The sequence below is a fragment of the Hordeum vulgare genome, chromosome 5H (genome assembly GCF_904849725.1).
Source record: "Hordeum vulgare subsp. vulgare chromosome 5H, MorexV3_pseudomolecules_assembly, whole genome shotgun sequence".
Classification (NCBI taxonomy): Eukaryota; Viridiplantae; Streptophyta; class Magnoliopsida; order Poales; family Poaceae; genus Hordeum; species Hordeum vulgare.
In genome coordinates this window covers 456,248,199-456,261,076 of record NC_058522.1, presented here as the reverse complement: position 1 = coordinate 456,261,076, position 12,878 = coordinate 456,248,199, and positions in this window count along the sequence as shown.

Below are 12,878 nucleotides of genomic sequence, written 5' to 3'. Positions count from 1 at the left end.
ATTAAACAAAAGCGCTTGTTGGGAGGCAACCCAACGAATCTATCCTTTTTCTTTCTGTTTTGTGTTTTCCACACTTTCATAATTCTGTTACGATTGTGTTTTTTGTGTTTCTTTTTGCGTTTGTGCCAAGCAAAACCGTTATGATTTGTCTTGGGGATGATCGTTTGGTCATGCTGGAAAAGACAGAAACTTTCGGCTCACGAAAAGAATTTTCATTTTTTTTCTGTAAGATCTTTTGAGTCGATTCTTTTTGCTGCTGATTGCTACGCAAAGTCTTCAGACTGTCGTAATTTTTCAGAATTTTGGAAGTTCCAGTGGTATACGAAATATACAGATTACTACAGACTGGTCTTCTGTTAACAGATTCTGTTTTTGTTGTGTTGGTTGCTTATTTTGATGAAACTATGGATAGTATCGGGGGGTATTATCCATGGAAGATTGAAAGTATAGTAACCCAACATCAGCACAAGTAGAATTTAATTTTTCTACAGTACCTAAGGAATTGGTGGTTTGCTTTCTTGTACTAATGTTATCATGAGTTTGTGTTTAAGTTTCGTGTTGTGAAGTTTTCAAGTTTTGGGTGAAGTTCTTATGGACAAAGAGATAAGGAGTGGCAAGAGCTCAAGCTTGGGGATGCCCAAGGCACCCCAAGAGATTCAAGGATGCCGTAAAAGCCTAATCTTCGGGATGCCCCGGGAAGGCATCCCCTCTCTCGTCTTCAATGCATCGGTAACGTTACTTGGGGCTATATTTTTATTCATCACATGTTATGTGTTTTTGCTTGGAGCGTCTGGTACCGTAGGAGCCTTTTATTTTTTTTGTGTCACAATCATCCTTTCTGCACACCTAGAGAGAGACATGCACACACCGTGATTTTGTCGAGCTTCACTTATAGCTTTTGGTTGACAATTCAGCTCACATGTGCTTCACTTATATCTTTTGTGCTAGATACTTTTGCTCTATGTGCTTCACTTATATCTTTTAGAGCACAGCGGTGTGTCGCTTGGTAGTTGATCTATTCTTTGAAAGTAGTCTCAAAAGGGGTAGTTATCCAAAGGGACATGAAAACTTCCACCTTCATGTGCATTGAATAGTTACAGAAGTTTGATTCATGTCAATTAGTTTTCAGTTGTGGTTATGGTAATATTGAAGTCATGCTAGTAAGGTGTTGTGGATCTAGAAATACTTGTGTTGAAGTTAGTGATTCCCGTAGCATGCACGTATGGTGAACCGCTATGTGATGAAATCTGAGCATGATTAGTATATTGATTGTCATCCTTTGTGTGGCGGTCGGGATCGCGCGATGGTTTATACCTACCAACCCTTCCCCTAGGAGTATGTGTTGCATGCTTTGTTTCGATTACTAATAAAACTTTTGCAAAAAGTATATGAGTTCTTCATGACTAATGTTGAGTTCATGGTTTAGATGCACTTTCACCTTCCACCATCACTATCTTCTTATTGTCGTGCAACTTTCGCCGATGCACAAAACCCACCATTAGCCTCCCTCAAAACAGCCACCATACCTACCTATTATGGCTTTTTCAAAGTCATTCCGAGATATATTGCCATGAAATTACCACCATGACATGTGCCACCATGTCTAATTTGCCTTTGCACGATCCTAAGATAGCTAGCATGATGTTTCCATTGATGTCTATGCCATGCTAGATCATTGCCACGGTACACTACCGAAGGCATTCCATATAGAGTCATAGTTGCTCTAAGTTTTGAGTTGAAAGTGTGATGATCATCATTAATGGAGCATTGTCCCATGTGAGGAAATAAAAGAGGCCAAAGAAGCCCATAAAAAAAGAGGCAAAAGAGCCCACCAAAATAAAAAAATGAGAGAAAAAGAGAGAAGGGACAATGCTACCACTTTTTTTCCACACTTGTGCATATTAAAGCACCATGATCTTCATGATTGAGAGTCTCTCGTCTTTTCACCACCATATAGCTAGTGGGAAATTTTTATTATATAACTTGGCTTGTATATTCCAATGATAGGCTTCCTCAAAATTGCCTTAGGTCTTCGTGAGCAAGCAAGTTGGATGCACAACCACTAGTTTTCTTTAAGAGCTTTCACATACTCGTAGCTCTAGTGCATCATTTGTATGGCAATCCCTACTCATTCACATTGATATCTATTGATGAGCATGTCCACAGCTCATTGATATGCCTAGTTAATGTGACTATCTTCTCCTTTTTGTCTTGCAACCTCCACTACATTCCACACCATCTATAGTGCTATAACCATGGCTCACGCTCATGTATTGCGTGAGAGTTGAAAATGTTTGAGAAAGTAAAGGTGTGAAACAATTACTTGGCCAATACCAGGGTTGTGCATGATTTAAACTCGTTGTGCAATGATGATAGAGCATAGCCAGACTATATGCTTTTGTAGGGATAACTTTCTTTTGGCCTTGTTATTTTGAAAGTTCATGATTACTTTGCTAGTTTGCTTTAATTATTATTGTTTCCACGTCAACAGCAAACTATTGTTTTGAATCTAATGGATCTAAACATTCACGTCACATAAGAGGAATTACAAAGGACACCTATGCTAGGTAGCATGAAAGCATCAAAAATTCATTCTTATCACTTCCTTACTCGAGGACGAGCAGGAGTTAAGCTTGGGGATGCTTGATACGTCTCAAACGCATCTATAATTTTTTATGGTTTCACGATGTTATCTTGTCTTCTTTGGTTGTTTTATGTACTATATCTTTTTTGGGATTAACTTATTAATTCAGTGCCTAGTGCCAGTTCTTGTTTTTCCGTGTTTTTGACTCTTTTCAGATCTGATTTTGGAACGGAGTCCAAACGGAAGAAAAACCCCGAAATGATTTTTTCCCAAATGGAAGAAGATCACGGGGCTTTTGTGCCAAGCCAGGTGGGCTCCAGGGAGCCCACAAGCCCCCACTCCGTGACCAGGGGGGAGGTGGCGGTGGGCAGGCTTGTGGCCTCCCTGGCCGCCCCCTGACCTAGGTCTTTGGCCTATAAATTCCCAAATATTCCGCAAAAAATCAGGGGAGCCTCGAAAATACTTTTCCGCCGCCGCAAGCTTCCGTTTCCGCGGGATCTCATCTGGAGACCCTTCCCGGCACCCTTCCGGAGGGGACTTTGGAGTTGGAGGGCTTCTTCATCATCATCATCGCCCCTCCAATGACTCGTGAGTAGTTCACTTCAGACCTACGGGTCCGTAGTTAGTAGCTAGATGGCTTCTTCTCTCTCTTGGGTCTTCAATACAAAGTTCTCCATGATCTTCATGGAGATCTATCCGATGTCATCTTCTTTGGCGGTGCGTTTGTCGAGATCTGATGAATTGTGGATTCGTGATCAGATTATCTATGATATATATTTGAGTGTTTGCTGATTTCTTATATGCATGGTTTGATATCCTTGTAAGTCTCTCCGAGTCTTGGGTTTTGTTTGGCCAACTAGATCTATGATTCTTGCAATGGGAGAAGTGCTTGGTTTTGGGTTCTACCATGTGGTGACCTTTCCCAGTGACAGTAGGGGCAGCAAGGCACACATCAAGTAGTTGCCATAAAGGGTAAAAAGGTGGGGTTTTTATCATTGGTTTGAGATTATCCCTCTACATCATGTCATCTTGCTTAAGGCATTACTCTGTTCTTATGGACTTAATACACTAGATGCATGCTGGATAGCGGTCGACGTGTGGAGTAATAATAGTACATGCAGAAAGTATCGGTCTACTCGTTTCGGACGTGATGCCTATAGAAATAATCATTGCATAGATATCGTCACGACTTTGCGCGGTTCTATCAATTGCTCGACAGTAATTTGTTCACCCACCGTCTACTTGCTTTCATGAGAGAAGCCACTAGTAAACACTATGGCCCCCGGGTCTATTCACATCCATCGTTTACACCTTGGCTTTCACTTTGCTTTGTTACTTTGTTGCTTTCAGTTCTCACTTGGCAAACAATCTATAAGGGATTGACAACCCCTTCATAGTGGTGGGAGCAAGTTTAGATACTCCTCCACTGGATTGATACCTTGGTTCTCAAACTGAGGGAAGTACTTAGGACCGCTACGCTACATCACCCTTTCCGCTTCGAGGGAACACCAACGCAAGGCTCCAAGGCCACGGGGGAAATCCTTTGCATACTTGCCTAGGAAGTCCCATAAGGAGTAGCCGCAACAGAAAGATCAAGCCAAGTATTCTCCCGTCGACGTGCCTATTTCTGGCGCCGTTGGAAGGTCTTTTGTTGAAGTAGCACTGAGGCAATCATCAAAGGAAGACCCATAAATGGAGAAGTGATCCATGAAAACCTCAAAAATATTTTCACAAAAGTCACAGAATATAGCCATCATACATCTTTGAAAGGTGGCAGGTGCATTACATAAGCCAAAAGGCATACGTCTATAAGCAAAGGTACCGAAAGGGTAGGTGAAAGTGGTTTTCTCCTGATCAGATTGTGCAACTGGTATTTGGGAGAAACCAGAATAACCGTCTAGAAAGCAGAAGTGTGTGTGTTTAGACAGTCTTTCTAGCATTTGGTCGATAAAAGGCAAAGGGTAATGATATTTCCTAGTGGCTTTATTCAATTTCCTAAAATCGATCACCATTCTATAGCCAGTAATAATCCTCTGCTGGATCAATTCATCCTTATCATTAGGGACAACGGTAATGCCTCCCTTGTTAGGGACGCAATGCACCGGACTCACCCAATCGCTGTGAGCAACATGATAGATAATACCTGCTTCCAGGAGCTTTAGTATTTCTTTTCTCACTACTTCTTTCATCTTAGGATTTAATCTCCTTTGATGATCAGCAACTGGTTTGAAATCAGGATCAGTTTTAATCTTGTGGTGGCATAGAGTGGGGCTAATGCCCTTAAGATCATCAAGAGTATATCAAATAGCAGCACGGTGCTTCCTCAGAGTTTTTAATAACTTCTTTTCTTCATGCTCTCAGAGGATAGCACTAATAATAACATGATATATCTCTTTTTTCATCAAGATAAGCATACTTAAGAGTATCATGCATCTGTTTAAGCTCGAACACAGGAACACCCTTTGGTGGGGGAGGATCCCCAAGCAGTTCAGCACGCAAGTTATTCTTAAGGATAGGATATTGTTCTAAGACATCTCTATCTATCTCATCCCTTTCATCCATATGCATATCATTTTCATGCTCAAGCAAGTATTGCTCTAAGGGACCAGTAGGAGGCACGGCAATAGAAGCTAAGGCAATAGTTTCATCCTTACTAGGCAACTCTTTTTCATGAGGTTGTCTACCAAACTTGGAGAAATTGAACTCATGTGACACACCTTCAAAGCCAACAATGACAATTTTCTTCTCACAGTCAATATGAGCATTGACGGTATTGAGGAAGGGCCTGCCAAATATGATGGGACAAAAGCTATCTTGTGCGGTAGCAAAAACGAGGAAATCAGCAGGATACTTCATTTTACGACACAAGACTTCAACATCCCTAACAATTCCCACAGGGCAGATAGTATCTCCATTGGCAAGCTGAATAGTGACATCAATAGGCTCTATCTCAACAGGTGCAATCTCATCTTTGATTTCATCATATAAGGATTGAGGTATTGCACTAACACTAGCACCCACGTCACATAAACCATGATAACAATGATCTCCTATCTTAACAGAAACAACATGCGTTCCAACAACAGGCCTATGTTTGTCTCTAGCGTGAGGTTTAGCAATTCTAGCAGCATCTTCACAGAAGTGAATATTATGTCCCTCAACATCGTCGAACAAAAGATCTTTCATAATAGCAATGCTAGGTTCAACTCTAATTTGCTCAGGTGGTGTAGGTGTTCTAATGTAGTCTCTATGTATCACAGTTGAAGCTTTAGAATGATCCTTTATCCTAACAGGGAAAGGTGGTTTCTCAATGTAAGCACTCGGAACAATAGGATCATTATAGGCAATGAATTTCTCTTCAACTGGATTGGGTTTAACTGCATTGACTACTAAAGGAGGATGATATTTAAACCACTTATCTTTGGGGAGATCAATATGAGCAGGAAAACATTCACACAATGAAGCTACTATCTGAGAGTCAAGTCCATACTTAGCGCTAAAATCACTAAAGGTATTTGTTTCAACAAAGGATTTAACGCAATCAAACTTGAAATTCATACCTTACTCCTTACCTTCTTCAAGCTCCCAATCTTCAGAGTTGCGTTTAATTATCTCCAATAAATTCCATTTGAAGTTAATATCTCTCTTCATAAAAGAACCGGTACAAGAAGTGTCAAGCATGGTGCGATCATCATGAGAAAGCCAAGCATAGAAGTTCTGAATGATAATTTCACTCGAGAGCTCATGGTTGGGGCATGAATATAACATTGATTTAAGCCTACCAAGCTTGTGCGATGCTTTCTCTATAGGATAAAACTTTTGCTGAAATTCCAATTTCAACCGATTGTAGTTCCATGATCCAGTATCATCATATAGCCTATACCATGTCAACGCCTTATCCTTCAAAGACAAAGGAAAGACCTTCTTCTTGACCTCATCCTCGGGCAAACCTGCAAGCTTAAATAAACCACAAACTTCATCTACATATATTAGATGCAAGTCTGGATGTGATGTTCCATCTCGTGTAAAAGGATTAGCCAACAGTTTCTCAAGCATACCCGAAGGAAATTCAAAGCAAATATTTTCAGTAGGTGCAGCAGGTTGAGGAGCAACTATTTCTGCTTCCGTTCGAGGTGAAGATACCCCGAACAAGCCCCTCAAAGGATTAGTATCTATAGTGGCAAGTGACAATAAATTTCAGCACACTATATGAATGTTTCCTTACCAAGTTCCACTTACCAAAGGCGCTTCACTCCCTGGCAACGGTGCCAGAAAAGAGTCTTGATGACCCACAAGTATCCGGGATCAATCGTAGTCCTTTCAATAAGTAAGAGTGTCGAACCCAACGAGGAGCAGAAGGATCTGACAAGTGGTTTTCAGCAAGGAAATATCTGCAACCACTGAAATTATCGATAACAAGTGATTGTGTGGTGAGATGATTCGTAGCGAGCAACAAGTAGCAAAAGTAGCAATGGTGCAGCAAAGTGGCCCAATCCCTTTTGTAGCAAGGGACAAGCCTGGACAAAGTCTTATAGGAGAAAAAATGCTCCCGAGGACACACGGGAATTTCTGTCATGCTAGTTTTCATCATGTTCATATGATTCACGTTTGTTACTTTGATAGTTTGATATGTGGGTCGACCGGCGCTTGGGTACTGCCCTTACTTGGGCAAGCATCCCACTTATGATTAACCCCTCTAGCAAGCATCCGCAACTACGAAAGAAGAATTAAGACAACGTCTAACCATAGCATTAAACTCGTGGATCCAAATCAGCCCCTTACGAAGTAACACATAAACTAGGGTTTAAGCTTCTATCACTCTAGCAACCCATCATCTACTTACTACTTCCCAATTCCTTCCTCTAGGCCCAAATAATGGTGAAGTGTTATGTAGTCAACGTTCACATAACACCACTAGAGGAAAAACAACATACAAGACATCAAAATATCGAACGAATACCAAATTCACATGACTACTATTAGCAGGACTTATCCCATGTCCTCAAGAACAAAAGTAACTACTCACAAAGCATAATATTTGGCCCAGTATTTTTTATAAATCCAGAAAAAAAATCCTCGTTGATTTTTACGGCGTTTGGAGTTGCGTAGAATAGGTATCTCAAACTTGCTCCAATTTGAGGCCAGAATTCCAGCTGCCGGCATTCTCCCTCTTCAAGTAAAACTTGCAAAATAAGAGAGAAAATGCATAAGTATTGTACCGTGAAGTGAAATAACAGCCCAAAAAGCGATAAATATCAACATGAAAGCATGATGCAAAATGGATGTATCACTTACCAATTTGCTATTATCATTTTGGGGCTATACATTGGAGACAGTCGCATTCACTTTAAATAGGGCACCATCAAAATCCGATGAGACGACACCATATGAGTTGTGGTATGGCAAGAAGCCAAAGTTGTCGTTTCTTAAAGTTTGGGGATGTGATGCTTATGTCAAAAGGCTTCAGCCTAAAAAGCTCGAACCCAAAGCGGAAAAGTGTGTCTTCATAGGTTACCCAAAAGAGACAGTTGGGTATACCTTCTATCTCAGATCCGAGGGCAAAGTGTTTGTTTCTAAGAATGGAGCTTTTCTTAAGAAAGAGTTTCTCTCGAAAGAATCGAGTGGGAGGAAGATAGAACTTGATGAGGTTGTGGAACATCTACTTCAAGAGGAAGGTGGTGTAGGGCAGAAAGAAATTTATGTCGAGGCAACATGAGTTGAAGAGGTAGCTAATGATGGTGATCATGAAGCTTCAGATCAAGTTGATGTCGGACCTCGCAGGTTGACAAGAGCACATATTGCTCCTGAGTGGTAGGGAATCCTGTCTTGTCAATCATGTTGTTGGATAAAAATGAGCCTCCGAATTATGGAGAAGCAATGGTGGGCCCAGATTCCAATAGATGGTTACTGGCCATGAAATCAGAGAAAGGATCTATGTATGAAATCAAAGTATGGAATTTGGGAGTATTACCTGAAGGTCGAAAGGCTATTCAGAAAAAATGGATCTTTAAGAAGAAGACAGATGCATACGGTAATGTAACCATTTATAAAGCTCGACTTGTGGCAAAGGGTTTTTCACAAGTTGAAGGAGTTGACTACGATGAGACATTTTCACCCGTGGCGATGCTTAAGTCCGTCTGAATCATGTTAGCAATAGCTGCATTTTTCGATTCTGAAATCTGGCAGATGGATGTCAAAACGACGTTCCTTAATAGGTTTCTTAAGGAAGAGTTGTATATGATGCAACCCAAAAGTTTTCTCGATCCAGAGAATGCTGACAAAGTGTGCATGCTCCAGCGATCCATTTATGGACTAGTGCAAGCATCTTGAAGTTGGAATCATCGCTTTGATGAGGTGATCAAGGCGTTTGGGTTTATACAAGTTTTTGGAGTAGCTTGTATTTACAAGAAAGTGAGTGGGACCTCTATATCATTTCTAATATTATATGTGGATGACATATTGCTGATTGGAAACAATGTATAGTTTTTGGAAAGCGTAAAGGATTACTTGAATAAAAGTTCTTCAATGCAGGACCTAGGAGAAGCTACTTACATATTGGGCATTAAGATCTGTAGAGATAGGTCAAGGCGCCTAATAGCTCTTTCACAAAGCACATACCTTGATAAAGTTTTGAAGAAGTTCAAAATGGAACAATCCAAGAAGGGGTTCTTGCCTATGTTACAAGGTATAAACTTGAGTAAGACTCCGTGTCCAGTAACTGCAGAAGATAGAGAAAAGATGAGTGCCATCCCCTATGCTTCAGCCATAGGGTCTATCATGTATGCAATGCTATGCACAAGACCGGATGTCAGCCTGGCCATAAGTATGACAGGCAGGTTTCAAAGTGATCCAGGAGTGGGACACTAGGCGGCGGTCCAGAATATTCTGAAGTACGTCAAAAGGACTAAGGAAATGTTTCTCATTTGTGGAGGTGACAAAGGGCTCGTCGTAAAGGGTTATGTCGATGCAAGCTTTGACACTGATCCGGATGACTCTAAGTCTCAAACCGGATACATATTTATTCTTAACAGGGGTGTGGTAAGCTGGTGCAGTTCGAAGCAAAGCATCGTAGCTGATTCTACACGCGAAGAGGAGTACATAGCTGCCTCACAGGAGGCTAAGGAGGGTGTCTGGATGAAGCAGTTCACTTAAGATCTTGGAGTAGTGCCAAGTGCACTGGACCAAATCAATCTATTCTGTGACAACACTAGTGCCATTGCTCTATACAAGGTACCAAGGTTTCACAAGAGGACTAGACACATAAAGTGACGCTTCAATGCCATCCGCGATTACATCAAGGAGGAGGACATAAATATTTGTAAAGTGCACACGGATCTAAATGTTGCAGATCCGCTCACTAAACCTCTTCCACGAGCAAAGCATGATCAACACCAGAACTGTATGGGTGTTAGATTCATTACATTGTAAATCACATAGAGATTTGAAGCTAGATTATTGACTCTAGTGCAAGTGGGAGACAATTGGAAATATGCCCTAGGAAAAATAATAAAATAGTTATTATTATATTTCCTATTTCGAGATATTCGTTTATTATCCATGCTATGATTGTATTGAATGGAAACATAAATGCATGTGTAGATACATAGACAAAAAAATGTCCCTAGTGAGCGTCTAGTTGACTAGCCTGTTGGTCAAGGATGGTTAAGGTTTCCTAGCCATAGACAAGTGTTGTCACTTGATGACGGGATCACATCATTAGGAGAATGATGTGATGGACAAGACCCAAACTATAAACTAGCATATGATCGTGTCATTTTCTTGGTATTGTTTTTTGCATGTCAAGTATACATTCCTATGACCATGAGATCATGTAACTCACTAACATTGGAGGAATGCCTTGTGTGTATCAAACGTCGCAAAATTCCTGGATGACTATGAAGGTGCTTTTCAGGCATGTCCGAAGGTGTCCGTTGAGTTAGCATGGATCAAGACTGGGATTTGTCACTCCATGTGATGGAGAGGTATCTTGGGGCTCACTCGGTAATACAACATCACAAACAAGCCTTGCAAGCAATGTGACTAAAGAGTGAGCCACGAGATCTTGTATTACGGAACGAGTAAATAGACTTGCTGGTAACAAGATTGAAATAGGTATGGCCATACCGACGATCGAATCTCGGGCAAGTAACATACCGAAGGACAAAGGGAATGATATACAAGATTGTGTGAATCCTTGACATAGAGGTTCATCCGATAAGACCTTCATGGAATATGTAGGATCCAATATGGATGTCCAGGTCCCACTATTGGATATTGACCGGAGAGTGCCTCGGTCATGTCTACATAGTTCTCGAACCCGCAGGGTCTGCACACTTAAGGTTCTGTGACGTTTTCGGTATAGTTGAATTATTGATGTTGGTAACCGAATGTTGTTCGGAGTCCCGGATGAGATCCCGAACATCACGAGGGTCTCCAGAATGGTTCGGAAATGAAGATTGATATATGGGATTGTTGCATTTGGCTTCGAGAAAGATTTCAGGAATTACGGTAAAGTACGTGGAGTGACGAATGGGTTCCGGGGTTTTACTGAGAGGGGCCACCCAACCGGGAGAGGACCTAATAGGCCCATGGGTGCTGCACCAGCCCTTGGTGGGCTGGTGAGGCCAGCTCATTAAGCCTATTTTGGCTGAACCTAAAATAAAAGGAAAAATAGAAAAAAAGGAAGGAGGTGGACAAGATGGGAAGCACTCGTCCACCAAACCGAATTGGAGGAGGAATCCTCCCTCTTGGGCTCGGCCGAAACCTCCTACTTGGAGTAGGAGGCAAGCCACCCTCCCCTTGGTTCCTCCTATATATAATGGAGGTTTGAGAAGGTTTTTGCACCTCAAGCCTTTGTGCAGCCCTCTCTCCCTCCACTACTTCGTGACACCCCGTAGTTAGTTCGGTACGATACATCGAAGCCCTGCCTGAGTAGCTCCACCATCATAACCGCCATGTTATCGTGCTGCCAGAGAATTCAACTACCTCTTTGTCTCTCTTGCTGGATCAAGAAGGCGGAGATCGTCATCGAGCTGTACATGTGCTGAACACGGAGGTGCCGTCCATTCGGCGCTAGATCGGGACGGATCGTGGGACAGCGGCGATTTGGATCGCGAAGACGTTCCAGTACATCAACCGCATTTCTTAATGCTCCCCGCTTAGCGATCTACAAGGGTATGTGGATCCAATCTCCCTTTCGTAGATGATCATCACCATGATACACTACTGCAATAAGATAATTTGCCATCTGCTGCTTCTTTGCCGTCTGCTGGCTGATGGCAAAGACCCTCTTTGCCACCAGCTACCAAAAACCAGACGACAAAGAGCAGACTGATGGCAAACATACTCTTTGCCATCAGTCTCCTCTTTGCCGTGTGCCAGCTGACATGAAAGTGCATTCAGGCAGACGACAAAGAGCACGGGGCGGCCCACCCCGCACCCCCTCTCTCCCCATAACAGTCTCTCACTTTGCCGCCTGCCTTATACCTCTTTGCCATCGGGGGGGGGGGCATACGGCAAAGAGGATGGCGCCCTAATGACTGTCGCCCCCTGTCCCACACCCCTCTCTCCCCTAATGGTCGTCGTCCCCACCCCCACACCACCTCTCTCCCCTAACAGATCTCTCTTTGTCACCCCCGAAACCCCCACCGCCGTCGGAGCTCGCTGCCTTCCCCTCCTCCCCACGCGCGAACCGCTGCCGGAGCTCGCCCCTTCTCCACCAACATGGCCTCCTACTCACTGGGCCCTCCTCCTCCCTGCACCCCCTCCTCCACCACCGCCCCCTGCTCCACCACCACCCCTCCTCCTCCCCAAGACCTCCTCCTCCACCACCGCCGCCGGAGCTTGCTCATTCTCCACCACCGTCCCTCCTCCTCCATCGCCCCTCCTCCACCACCGCCCCTCCTCCTCCCCACGACCCCTCCTTCACCACCGCGCCGCCCCTACTCCTCCACTACCCCTTCCTCCCAACGCACCGCCTCCTCCCCCCGCCCCCTCCTCCTCTACGGCCGTCCTCCCCGTGTCGTCCTCATCGCCCGGCCGCCCCCTCCAGTGAGTCCCTATTTTTTTCCTTTTTTGTTTAATTTGTTAATTAGGTTAGTTAGGTTAGTTGTTAATTACCTACTGTTAATTAGGTTAGTTGTTAGTGGTAATGCCCATTTAAATTTTGGATGTTGTTCGTGTTAGTTGTTAGTTGGTAGATTAGTTAATTAGTAGATTTAGTGGTTGTTTAGTTAGTTGGTAGATTCTGTTTAGTTAGTTGGTAGTTTAGTTAGTTGGTAGATTTAGTTAGTTA